This window comes from Aethalodelphis obliquidens, unplaced genomic scaffold (assembly GCF_003676395.1).
Source record: "Aethalodelphis obliquidens isolate GAN/ISIS:26980383/991018 unplaced genomic scaffold, ASM367639v1 scaffold54, whole genome shotgun sequence".
NCBI lineage: Eukaryota > Metazoa > Chordata > Mammalia > Artiodactyla > Delphinidae > Aethalodelphis > Aethalodelphis obliquidens.
Window position 1 is genome coordinate 6,526,506 of NW_020837998.1, and position 13,670 is coordinate 6,540,175.

A 13,670-nucleotide genomic window follows, 5' to 3' on the forward strand; every position below is an offset into this window, starting at 1 on the left:
GTATGTGGGATCTTCCCGGACCGGGGCACGAACCCGCATCCCCTGCATCGGCAGGCAGACTCTCAACCACTGCGCCACCAGGGAAGCCCAGACAAAATATTTTTCAGGCAGACGTACGTCAGATTTAAAGACTGCATTCAATTCTAGAGGTTCATCCAGCTTTTAGCCTCTGTAAATGACCAGACAAAATAAAGAGAATAGATAAATCTAAGGACTTGTAAGAGATTAATAATTGCCTTAGAACCTGCCCAATGAAATGTCTTTTGTTGACGTGCATATTTTCTACACTTTTACTTATAAGCTCCCTTTTCACAGTGCTCCACATAGCACAGGGTAGAACCTTTCCTTTGTAACATGTTAACATGAATATTGAAAATACTAATTTCATTTTTTATTACTCCAAAAAAGAATAAACTCTATGATCCTTATTTTCTCCATCTGAAAAAATATAGATGACAAAAAGACCCCCTTGACCAGGTTGTTATGAGAATCAGATGATGAACATACATGTAAACCTACAAGGAGGCTTCCAAAGTGAGATATTTTGGCACCATCATCATAGTCATCAATCAGATAAGTCTGCCAGGGTAAAAGGATGATCAAATTAATAGTGACCTAGAATCCTCCTGGAACAACAGAGTTTTCTATATTTTGGTCAATCAGCTCTATATGATAAATATATATATATATATATATTTACTTGTTTATATTTTAGATTATAAGGTTATAAGCCTGTGAACCTGAAAGTATATTTCATTTCACTTAATAATAGTGAACTATAATATTTATTATGATCCAGGTACCATTTAATGTGCTTTACATGTAATAACTCATCTAATTCTCTACATAATCCTATAAGGTAGATACCATTATTATCCCCATTTTACAGATGCAGAAACTTAGGCACAGGGATGTTGAGTAATTTGGTCTCACAGTAACTTCTTGAACTAGATTTGAACCAGAAATTGAAAATCCTGGTATTTGCCACTATATGATTCTGCCTCATTTCAACATTGATCAAGAAAGTACTATATGACAGACACAGTGCCTGGCAATAGAACTACAATCCTGTACAAAGATAAACAACATCCTTGACCTCATGGACTTTATAATATAGAGGAGTAGGCGGACATTTACCAAATACTCAAATGTAAAACTGCAACTTTGACAAGTGCTATGAAAGAATAGTACAGCATGCTCTGAAAAGAGGAACATTTGACCTGGTCCAAGACTTAACAGAAGGATTCCATCAGGAGTCTCAAGCTGAAATTTCAAAGATGAACGGAATTTAACTCGGTGAAGAGGAGAGGGAAAAATATTTCAGACGGAGGAAATAGCATGTGTAAAAGTCCTGTTATAGGACAGAATATGGCACAATTGAGAACTTGAAAGACCAATTCCAGCAATTTGCAGAAATGTGAGAGTGAGGGGAGAAATAGTATGACACAGTTGTAAAGATCAGCAGGGGCCAGACCAACCAGGCCTTGTAGCATTTATTGAAACTTTTGATTTTAATTTTTAGAGCCATGGGAATCCATTGACATGTTAAAACAGAGTTTACCTGCTAAAATCTACAGTTTTAAATGATTATTCTGGCAGTTGAGTGGAAAAGAGGTTATTTTTGTCTTGCCAGGATGGTAGTTTACCACAAGATACTAGATATCTATCACTCAAACTCCATTATCCACTAAGTTCAACCATGGAGGAATTTCATAGATGAATATCCTAGAATATAGGAAATATAGGGAAACTGGAAAAAAATTCTGGAGACACAAAAAGCTATTTTGAACTGGAGAGGGGATGAGGAATGTTGTGAAGAACAATAAATTTTATCTCTTGGTTACATACAGAAATTTTCAACCAACGATTAAAGAATATATATTCTTCTCAAGCACATAAGGGACATTTTCAAAAATAGAACATGTACTAGGTCACAAAATATATTAATTTTCAATGCTTCATAACAAGTCAAGGTGTTGGTTTAGCTACATTCTCATCTGGTGGCTTAAGTAGGGAAGAAGTCACTTCTAAACATCTTCTGAAAATTGGCAGATTCATTTCCTTATAGCTGTACAAATTATGACAGCTTTCATCTTCAAAACCAACAAGGAGAGAGTTTCTCTGCAGCTTCAAGTCTCTAACCTCTAGATCTTCTTTAAAGGCTCAACTTATTAGGTGAGACTCACTCAGGATAATCTCCCTTTGATTAACTTAAAGTCAGGTAATTGGGGACTTTAATTACATCTTCAAAATCTCTTCATCTTTGCCTTATAAGATAAATGAATCAGGCAACAATAGCCTATCACCCTGGCCATATAGTGTTGCTTAGAGGTCACAGGTACCATCCATATTTAAGTGGAATTGATTATACCAGAGTGTGACTTATTGTGGTTACCTAGGATGAGCCTGTAAAGACACATTTGAGACAAAAAATTTGAAAGAACAGATAATATAAAAACTATATTTTGACCCCTAACAAAAATAAGGTAGAAGTTGATAATGATAAGACAATTTAAATATCTAATATAATTAGAAAGATATTTTAATTCTAATTTATAGGTCAAAGGAAAAATCATAATAAAAATTGAAAACTAAATGATAATAAAGCATTATATATCAAAATGAGGGAACTGAGAAACTTTAAATCAGACACAATATAAAGATTGCCACTATCACCATTATAATGGAGATCTAGCCAGCACACCTGGAAAAGAAAAAATAAAGTCATAAAGATTAAAAAGGAGGTAAAGTGCCATTATTTGCAGATGAAATACTTAGTGACATAGAGATTCCAATGGAATCTACAGACAAAATATTAAAATTAATAGAAGGATTTTATTAGGTAACTAGAAATCAATATTCAAAAGTCAAATGCATTTTCATAAACTACAACTAGAATCACAAAAAATCACAATAGCATCAAAAATGATGATTCCTTAAATATATATCTAATCAAAGATATTGAAGATCTCTACAGGGAAAATAATAAAATTATATTGCTGTATTAAGGAAAACTTAAATAGGAGAGAGACACCTGTTCAGGATAGAAGAGAGTATCATAATGGTAGCAATTTTCCTTAATATATACATTTAGTGCAATTCCATCAAAATTTCAACAGTTTTTCATTCAGGTTGATAAGCTAGTCATAAAATTTTATGGAAAAATTAAATTCCAAGTTTAGCCACGATACTTCTGAAAACCACAGCAGACTTGCTTTACCAGCTACCTGGAATTATTATGAATAGAATAGAGAGTTCAGAAAGGGACCCAATGTTTTTAAAAAGCTGTGAAGTGTTTGATAAGTTACCTGTTACAGGCAGGCAGATAGCTAGGTATGAGCAGAGAAATGGGGGCAGGGGCCAGGTGGCAGGAAATCACACATCTTGTAAACATAGGGGGTGCATAGGCAGACAAAGAAAAGTAGGAATCTCCACACTGACAGGAAATCACACATTTTGGGTGATAAGAGTCCTGGAAGTACACAAAGAAAGGTGGGGAAAGACGGGAATCTCCTACATCTGAATATAACTTGTTGCTCATTATGCTCTCATTACGATAAAGTTAGCCTTACAAATAAGATGTACCCATCATGTGCTGATGCCATGGCAACTCTGATCTAAGCTAAATAAGTACAATAATCCCTCCTCCCTTGGGAAGATTAAAGTGGGATGAAAATCAAGGAATATAACCCCCAAACTCCTACTTCTCTGGTGATATTCTGCCCCTTCTTTTGTATACCACTCATAACCAGCTTGCCAGAAAAATCCGTGGCAGAAACTCCTCACCTGTCTGCCCACTATCCCTCTGAGAGTGTATCCTTGCATAAATAAACTCTCACTTTACTTTCTTAACCTCTCTGCTTCGTCTCCAAATCCCTTCATGACAAAGAAAGAATATTAAATTCACTAGGAGCAATCATACTTGCAAAATAATTATATATGTATACATATTTATTAATATATAATACAATTAATAAAATATTTTATAATTATACAATATTGCATAATATAATTATAGTATATATTATATGGTGCAAAATTGTATACCATATATATGCTATAGATACATTTATACTATATATGCTATATATATATAAAACATAAGGCACTTAGGTCAGATAAAAAGAGTTCCTTATTGATACAACCAGATGAACAACCAGAATAACACTGCAGCCATCAGTCCCTACACTTAGACCCACAGGTGATGCAAAAGCTTATGGACTCTTCCTACTGGGGTGGCAGGTTACCTGCCACAGACAAGGGATGACTAACAATGAATTTTTTTCATTTATATACAAGAGATAGATAACCATCCTCTTTCCTACCCACCCCCTCAGGGAAAAAAATGGGGGAAAAATACCCTTTTGCTTGTTTGAGATATAATAGAAAGGATCCTGGGTTCTTACCGTCACCCATTGGAATATAAATATATCTTTCCAAGGGCTAAATAAACACCAGTTGTCTCTGGCTTTTAATACAGAGATGTTGCCAAGTTCTGGGCTTCATCCCTTTGGCATGTAAATACCAAAGGAAATAGAGTTCTAGTCTTCCTGGAACCTTGGGACTTAACCTAGGGACCCTGTCAGGACTGTGACTATTTGACCCTCTCTGGAAGAGATGAAACATTTTATTATTCTTTTGGATCAAAGCAATTACCAGACAAATGGCTACAATATCATTTTCGTAGTATGTGAGGAGGAAAATCTTCCTAGGAGAAATTAAGACAAATATTTTCTATCTTTATATTTTTATATCTTGGAAGGCTAGGGCTTTTTAACAGAAGAACTGAGAAATCTGGAAAGTTTTATTTCCCCACACCCACACATGTATAAAACTTTGATATAAGTCCAATATAGCATTGTAGATAAATAGGGAAAGAAAGGACTATTCAATACAAGCAGGTGGAAAGATGGTCATTCATAGGGAAAAACTGAAATTGTATCTCTGCACCATTCAAAAATTAACTTTAGATAATGGTATAAATTAACTTTAGATAATAAATATAAAACATATAATAATATATAATATTATAATATAAAAAATAAAATGGTATAATGTTTAATAGGAAATATAGGTGAATATGTTCCTGAATTTGGGGTGGAGAAGGACCTCTTAAGACACAAAACATTATTTTTTAAGAGATGACAAAGTTGACTGTATTAAAATTAAGAACTGTCCTTCAAGCAATGCTTTTAGGAAGTTGAAAACACAAGACATATACACACTCAAAAAAAGAAAAGAAAAAATGAAAGAAAAGCAAAGAAAACACAAACCACAGTTTGGGAGGAAAAAATGTATTCACAACACATATAACCAAGAAAGGATAGGAATTGAAAATATACAAATAAGTCATGTAAATCAATAAAAAAAATAAATATTCTCATAGAAAAATCAGAAAAAAAAAGAGGCATTTCAAGAAAAGGAAACATTTACAACCAACATAAAGAGATCCTCCATCTCATTAATGATCAGGAAAATACAAAGTAAAACTACAATGAGAAAACATTATACTCATTCAATTGGCAAAAATAAAATAAAATAAAAAGTAAAAATAAATCATGACAATGCCAGGTTTTAGAGATATTGTGGATCAATTGGCTATCTTATATATTCCTGGTGGGAGAACATTTTCTTGATACAACTTCTTTGGAAAATAATTTTTCATTAAAATGGTTATATATACAAAATATATTTTTGCAAATGTATACCATGAGACATAAAAACACCAATATCAATAATAGCAAAAAAAGCTGGAACAACTCAAATTACAACATATAGGGAAAAAATAAACTGAGATTATTCATAAGATGCAATATTTTCCAGCAGTCAAAAAGAATAAACTGTAGTTATTGGGGAGTGGAGCTGAAGAGTATCGCCAATGTTTCCCAGATGGGACTACACCAAATAAGCACTTTTGTCTGAAAATTCAGTCTCTGCTCCACAATAACTTTGAAATGGGTTGCCTAATTTTAAAAAATAATACAACTGCCACTTTATGGAGTACTAAGGAATGCAGTATGATTTGTGAACCGAACATAACACAAAATTTAAGAAAACAGAACATCAAGTAGACCTCAGGAATGTAAAAGGAAGAGATGAATAAAATAAAAAGTGAAATAAAGTAGGAAACAGAAAAGGAGTAAAATAGTTTGCTCTTTAAAAAACATAGTGAAAACATGAAATCAAGAAAAGAAAAGATTAAACATGATCATGTAACTTGAGAAGAAGAATAAAACTACAAAAATAGAGGAATGATACATGAAACATAATGCTAACATGTTAGCAAGTTTTAATGAAATAAACCCAAATATGTAGAAACCTGTAAGTCTAATAACTATGGGGAACAAAAGAATGATGACCACCTCCAACTTCTCAAATATTTCCTGACTTAGATGATTTAATGGGTAAGGTGTATTACATCTCCAATGAAAAGATTATCTTTATACCACTCAAACTATTATGAAGCATACGAAACAATGTAGACTTTAGTAGCATAATCCTGATATTGGACTTCCCTAGTGGTCCAGTGATTAAGACTCAATGCTTCCACTGCAGGGGCATGGGTTCAATCCCTGGCGAGAGAACTAAGATACCACACAGCCGAAAAAAAAAAAAAGACAAAGCCCCTTCCCTCCTGGCAAATATAATCCAAAAAAATAAATAAATAAGAAAAGAAAACCAAAGACGAATCTTCACTATGACTATGGATAATGTAAAAACCTAAGTGAAATATTATCAACTTAAATCCATCATTAATTCAAAGTATAATCACAACCAGAGTGGCTGAGTTACAAGGTCCCAATATGAGCTGCACAGAACACCCAGAATCAGTTACTCCTGTCTGCTGCCTCCCAGCCCTTTGTGTTAAGCTTAGACCAGTAGTCAGATTTCCTTCTCGTTTATTTTGAATTGTCTCTCATGGGCTCCCACTGCGTTTCATGTCCTCTGTTCTCACACCACTCACATATATGTGTTTTAATGACTCTCAGTTTCAAAGGAAAAGAATTGGGGTCCTAATTCATTTTTCCTCAGGAGGACTCCTTGTAAATATTAGTTACGGATAGACATGTGAGGGAGGCAATCATCCCCATCCCACAGTTGCCAAAAGCAAAATGCACATGGAAATTTGGAGTAGAGGTGAAACATATCACCACATATTACTGAGCCAAAATTATTGAGTTATGTGTAAAATGATTTTGTATTACTTTTACAAACAGAAAAATAATGATTGCACAATGCAACATTAAATTTTATGTTGATTGTGAAAATATAACTTTGTTTTCTTGTGACTAAACTAATTTCCCAAGACCCAAATTCTATCTGATTTATAAAATTTTAATTTAATTACTCTGAAATAAAATTACTAATTAACATAATTTTTCTCATGTAAGTTTTAAAATCAGTCAATTCCTATCTGTTCCCTAGATTGCATCACATGGCTCGCCATCTATTTCTTAATATTTATTGTATGGTATAAGAATTATAACAGCTTCCTTCAGAGTTTAGCCTTTGTATTCTGAAAAGGTAGCTCCTACAAAATAAAAACATTAGCTTTCAAGACTTTTTCCTGTGCTATGAGATAAGAGTCTATTTCTGGAATTCAAGGCCACAAATTTGACTCTGTGATCTCTGAGGTCTTCTGTGACCTCATGCAATATTCTCCAACAAAGCAGGCAGTATACAGGTAGTAAAAATAAAAAAGCCTCCTGGGTATAGGAAGCACAATTAAACTATTGATGGAATATTTTTCCTAATTTAGTTTTATGTTCCTTGATCTCAGACTCAAGAACATTGTAATAGACTGATCCCTTGGAGACAATGTTCCCTTTCTCTCATTTCATGTTTCTGCCTATCCCCTTCTCCCAGATAATACTAAATCTCTGCTTTAATGTATGAATGACAAAATTAATGTGATTTAAACTGCAATGTGTAGTGGTAACTGGGAATATTTCCTTTGTTTGTAAATGCTAATGTTTAAGGAAATGATACTTGGATTACGTATAGCTTCTATTTATTGACAATTTAACTCTGAGCTTAGTGCTGCTTTCTTCTCTATCTATTCACTCTTTCCAGGTCATTTCATCTACTCCTGTGGTTTTAAATGCCATCTATGACTCAGAAATGTGTAACTGCAGCCCTGACCTTCTGAATGCCTACTTTATATCCCCAATTAGATGCCTAACAGGCATCTCATATTTGACACAACTAAATCCTCTTGGTATCAAAGCCTGAAGTAAAAATCAAAATGCTGGCATCATTTGGGAGGATAAATCCGGGTCAGTAAGGGCAAGGAGTAAAAGGACAATGAAATGCAGGTTAGATTCATCAACAAGCATGTTCACTCAACACACAGATTTCTCAAGGTTTGCAAGAAGAAATCATACGTCAGAGCAGTCCACAGAGGGGATAAATATGGGGAAATGTATATGCTAAGTCCTTTCTGTGGTGGGCATGAACATGTGCATACACATAACTGCCTTCAAGAAAGGATTTGTGGCCCAGCTGTTGGGAATGCTATCAGGAGTCAGACTCCAGCTGTCAGCTCCTTCAGAGAGCCATCTCACCCAACAGTACACAATTCCCGAGGCAGCTCACAACCAAAAATTGATTATGTAAGTATAAAAGCCAGGCTTTTTTTGCCTACTTCAGGACAACTCTAACTGGCTTTATGTGCCCAACCATAGCGTTAGCCAAATCTTTGTTGAGTGTATCTCAGTTTGATTTCTCCCTCTATCTGATCTTACTTCTGTATCCTTTCATTCACATGTGTTAACCCACAATAAATATATGACATAATAAACACCATGTAAGTATTTATATCCAGAAAACTCAACCTACAACACCATCTGTCTCTCATTTCTCATTAGGTAAAAGTTCATATGATAAAGAGTTAATTTCCCAAAATTCTGAGTCACATCATCTGGCCCCTTCACAGTTACTCAAGAATAGAATAGCTTTCTAGTTCACCTGGGACTGACTGGGTTTTCACACTGATAGTCCTCCTTCCTGAGAAACCCCTCAATCCTGGGCAAACAATGATAAATTGGTCACCATACTTGGGAAGACTGATCCTACACCACATGGTGTGGAATTTCATTTAAATCTAGACATGGCAGGGCTTCCCATGGTGCAGTGGTTGAGAGTCTGCCTGCCGATGCAGGGGACACGGGTTCGTGCCCCGGTCTGGGAAGATCCCACATGCCGTGGAGTGGCTGGGCCCATGAGCCATGGCTGCTGAGCCTGCGCATCTGGAGCCTGTGTTCCGCAACGGGAGAGGCCACAACAGTGAGAGGCCCGCGTACCACAAAAAAAAAAAAAATCTAGACATGGCAGAGCAGCTACTTGATGCAGCAGGGTTGCAATCATAAGATAGAAATGAGGCAATTGAGGGAATCTGAAAAGGAGCACACTTTTTTGTCCAATTCATTGTCCAGAACTGAACTAATTCATACACACTCTCCAAAATGCTCCTCTCAGTCTTCCTCATGTCAATATGTAACACTACCATTCATCAGTTGCTTAGGGCAAAAACTTTGAACTTCTCTCTTTTTCTCATAATCCATATCCAGTCCATCCTCAAATCCAGATGGCTCTACCTTCAAAATATATATAGGATCTTATCCCTTCTAACATTTTCCATCACTATCACCATATTCAAGCTATCATGATTTTCCTCCTGGACATCTATAATAGTTGCCTGACTGATCTTCTTCTTTTTACTTTTCCCCATTCGATTGGTTCTCTAAACATTTGGCAGATGATTCTTTAAACAACTAGTTCAGATAATGTTAGTCCTCTACTTGAAATTCTCCAAAATCTCACCATCACCATTAAAATCTAAAGTCTTGAGAGGTCAAGATAGTAGAGTAGGAGGACACGGAACTCACCTCCTCTCAATGAAAACATCAAAAATACATCTACATGTGAAGTAATTCTCACTGAAAATAAACTGGAGACTGGGAGAAAGACTCTTGTACAACAAAGGCTGTAAGAAAGATTTACACGGAGCTGGGAAAGAAAGGAAGAGAAGTGATCAAATTGGGACCTGTACCCCTTGGAGGAGACACAGAAGAGGAGGGTGATTACTGGGCTTGGAGATCCTCCCTGGGGAGTAAGAAGTTTGAGCCACATATTGGGTGCCCCAGCCCTGGGAGCTGCCTCAGTTGAACACTGAGAGGACAACTCTCCTTTGTTGGTTTGAAAACCAGTGGAACTGAGAGCAGGGCTGTAAGAAACAGACACCATGCATGAAGGATATGCACACATTTGCATACTCCCAAAATAAGGGGAAGGAAGGAGATTGAAACTGCCCAGGACCGTGGCTGGTTTCCCCCAACTGCCCTGGTGTGTGCCCCAGCTTGAGTTGAGTGCTAGCTCTGGCCCCTCTTGCTCCATGGCACAGCTCCACAATAGGGTGAGGGATACAGTGGCTGAGAGTTGTGCACAGTTGTGAGGAAAGCAGGTGGCTCGGACTCAGAAAGACATCTGAACATGGCAGGGGCAATGATTTCTGGTGCTTGCTTTGGGAGTAGACTGGGACTCAGGTTCCAGGACCACCATAACCCATGTCCAACCCATGCCAATCACCTCTACCAAACCTTCTTAGTCCAGCACTGCTCCCCTCTGGGGTGAGGGTGAGAGTGCTGGGAGGTGGAGAGAACACATTTAGAGGGAACAGAGTCAGCATGGTCCAAAAGCTCAGGGCTTATGCTCCAGCAACATGGAACCCAACCCCTCCACCAATAAAATGGTGTTGGCCACTGAGCAGAAGAGGAACCCCAGGCCAAACATGGCTGTAATTCTAGTCCCCCCATTACCAGCCTCGTCTCTCACCAAGGTGATAACTGGCAGCACACACTGGGGGAAGATGTGACCCATGTTGATTTCAGATCCAGCTTTCCTACCAAAGCCACTGTGCACAGACAGACTGCATAGGGATACTCCCACACAAGGACACCACCTCAAGACCAGCATAGGATGTTCACTGCAGCAGCACATATACTAAATCTGGAAAAACACAGAGCAGATTAGCATGACCACTGCACAAGGATGACATGCAAATTCGTAAAGTATCCATATTTTTGATTGGAAGAATCAATATTGTCAAAATGACTATACTACTCAAATCAATCTACAGATTCAATGCAATCCCTAACAAATTACCAATGGTATTTTTCACAGAATTAGAACAGAAAATTTTATAATTTGTATGGAAACACAAAAGACCTGAAGAGCCAAAGCAATCTTGAGAAAGAAAAATGGAGCTGGAGGAATCAGGCTCCCTGACATCAGACTATACTACAAAGCTAGAGTAATCAAAACAGTATGGTACTGGCACAAAAACAGAAATGTAGGTCAAAGAACAGGATAGAAAGTCCACAGATAAACCCAAGCCCCTACGGTCACCTAATCTGTGACAAAATAAGCAAGAATATACAATGGACAAAATGTCTCTTCAATAAGTGGTGTTGGGAAAACTGGACAGCTACATGTAAAAGAATGAAATTAGAACATGCCCTAAAACCATACACAAAAATAAACTGAAAATGGATTAAAGACCTAAATGTAAGGCCAGATATATAAAACTCTTAGAGTAAAAGGTAGGCAGAACACTCTCTGACATAAATCCTAGCAGGATCTTTATTTATCCACCTCTTAGAGTAATGAAAATAAAAACAAAAATAAAGAAATGGGACCTAATTAAACTTAAAAGCTTCTGCACAGCAAAGGAAACCATAAAGAAAACAAAAAGACAATCCACAGAATGGGAAAAAAGTATTTGCTAATGAAGTGACCAACAAGGGATTAATCTCCAAAATATACAAACAGCTCATGCAGCTTAATATTAAAAAAACAAAAAAAACAGTCAAAATATGTGCAGAAGATCTAAATAGACATTTCTTCAAAGAAGACCTATAGATGCCAAAAAGGACATGAAAATATGCTCAAAATCACTAATTATTAGAGAAATATAAATCAAAACTACAATGACGTATCACCTCACACCAGTCAGAATGGCCATCATCAAAAAATCTACAAACAATAAATGCTGGAGAGGGTGTGGAGAAAAAGGAACCCTCCTACACTGTTGGTAGGAATGTAAATTGGTAAAACCATTATGGAGAAGTGTATGGATGTTCCTTAAAGAAGTAAAAATAGAACTACCATATGATCCTGCAATCCCACTACTGGGAATATACCCAGAGAAAACCATAATTCAAAAAGATACGTGCACCCTAATGTTCATTGCAGCACTATTTATAATAGCGAGGACATGGAAGCAACATAAATGTCCATCAACAGAGAAATGGATTAAGAAGATCTGGTACATATATACAATGAAATATTACTCGTCTATATAAAAGAAGGAAATAATGTCATTTGCAACAACATGGTTGGACCTAGAGATTGTCATACTGAGTAAAGTAGGTCAGACAGAGAAAAACAAATATCATATGATATTGCTTATATGTGGAATATAAAAAAATAGAATAAATTAACTTATTTACAAAACAGAAATAGAATCACAGATGTAGAAAACAACTTATGGTTACCAGGGGAGGAAAAGGGGGGAGGGGTAAATTGGGAGATTAGGATTGACATATGCATAGTATTATATATAAAATAGATAACTAATAATGACCTACTGTATAGCACAGGTAACTCTTCTCAATACTCTGTAATGACCTATATGGGAAAAGAATTTTAAAAGGAGTGTATATATGTATATGTATAACTGATTCACTTTGCTGTACAGCAGAAAATAATGCAACATTTTAAATCAACTATATTCCAGTAAAATATTTTTAGGAAAGAGGGAGGGCTTAGGAAACATTAACTAAAAAATGACCAAAACAGGTAACTGTTTCACCTAATTTCATAGAGACAAAGAAAGATAAGCAAAATGAGAACACAGAGGAATTTATTTCAAACAAAGGAATAAAAAGACACTGAAAAAAAAAACAATTAGTGAAAGAGATAAATAACTTTTCAGATAAAGAGTTGAAAGCATTAATAATAAAATGCTAACTAAACTAGGGAAAAGAATAGATGAACACAGTGATAATTCTAACAAAGAAGTAGAAAATATAATAAAGAATCTTTTGGTTAAACATAAGACATGACACCATAAAATTCCTTGAATAGAGCATAGGCAAAACATTCTCTGACATAAATCATACCAGTGTTTTCTTAGGTCAGTCTCCCAAGGCAATAAAAATAAAAGCAAAAACAAACAAATGGGACCTCATCAAACTCATAAGGGGTTTCACCATAAAGGAAGCCATAAACAAAATGAAAAAAACTATGGACTGGGAGAAAATATTTGCAGACAATGTGAACAACACAGGATAAATTTACAAAATATATAAACAGCTCATACAATTCAATCAAAAATTGGGCAGAAGACCTAAAAAGACATTTCTCCAAAGAAGACATACAGATGACTAATAGGCACATGAAAAGATGCTCAACATTGCTAATTACTAGAGAAATGCAAATCGAAACTACAATAATTACCACCTCACACCAGTTAGAATGGCCATGATCAAAAAGTCTACAATTAATAAATGCTGGAGAGGGTGTGGAGAAATGAGAACCATCCTACACTGCTGGTGGGAATGTAAATTGGTACAGCCACTATGGAGAACAGTATGGAGGTTCCTTAAAAA

At 35.9% G+C, this 13,670-nt stretch overlaps 1 long non-coding RNA gene and 1 other non-coding gene across 2 annotated transcripts in view; one reads left to right on the forward strand and one right to left on the reverse strand.

Moving 5' to 3' along the window:
- Positions 1 to 10,979: 10,979 nt before the first annotated feature.
- On the forward strand, positions 10,980 to 11,083 carry LOC113609127 (U6 spliceosomal RNA). Its single transcript, XR_003428507.1, has one exon. It is a non-coding gene; the product is annotated as a U6 spliceosomal RNA (small nuclear RNA).
- A 221-nt stretch (positions 11,084 to 11,304) lies between these two features.
- The window catches only part of LOC113609105 (uncharacterized), a 7,311-nt gene continuing 4,945 nt past the window's right edge, over positions 11,305 to 13,670 (reverse strand). The window contains exon 3 of the long non-coding RNA XR_003428499.1: positions 11,305 to 11,411. This is a non-coding gene — a long non-coding RNA (uncharacterized LOC113609105). The remainder of the gene's footprint in view (positions 11,412 to 13,670) is intronic.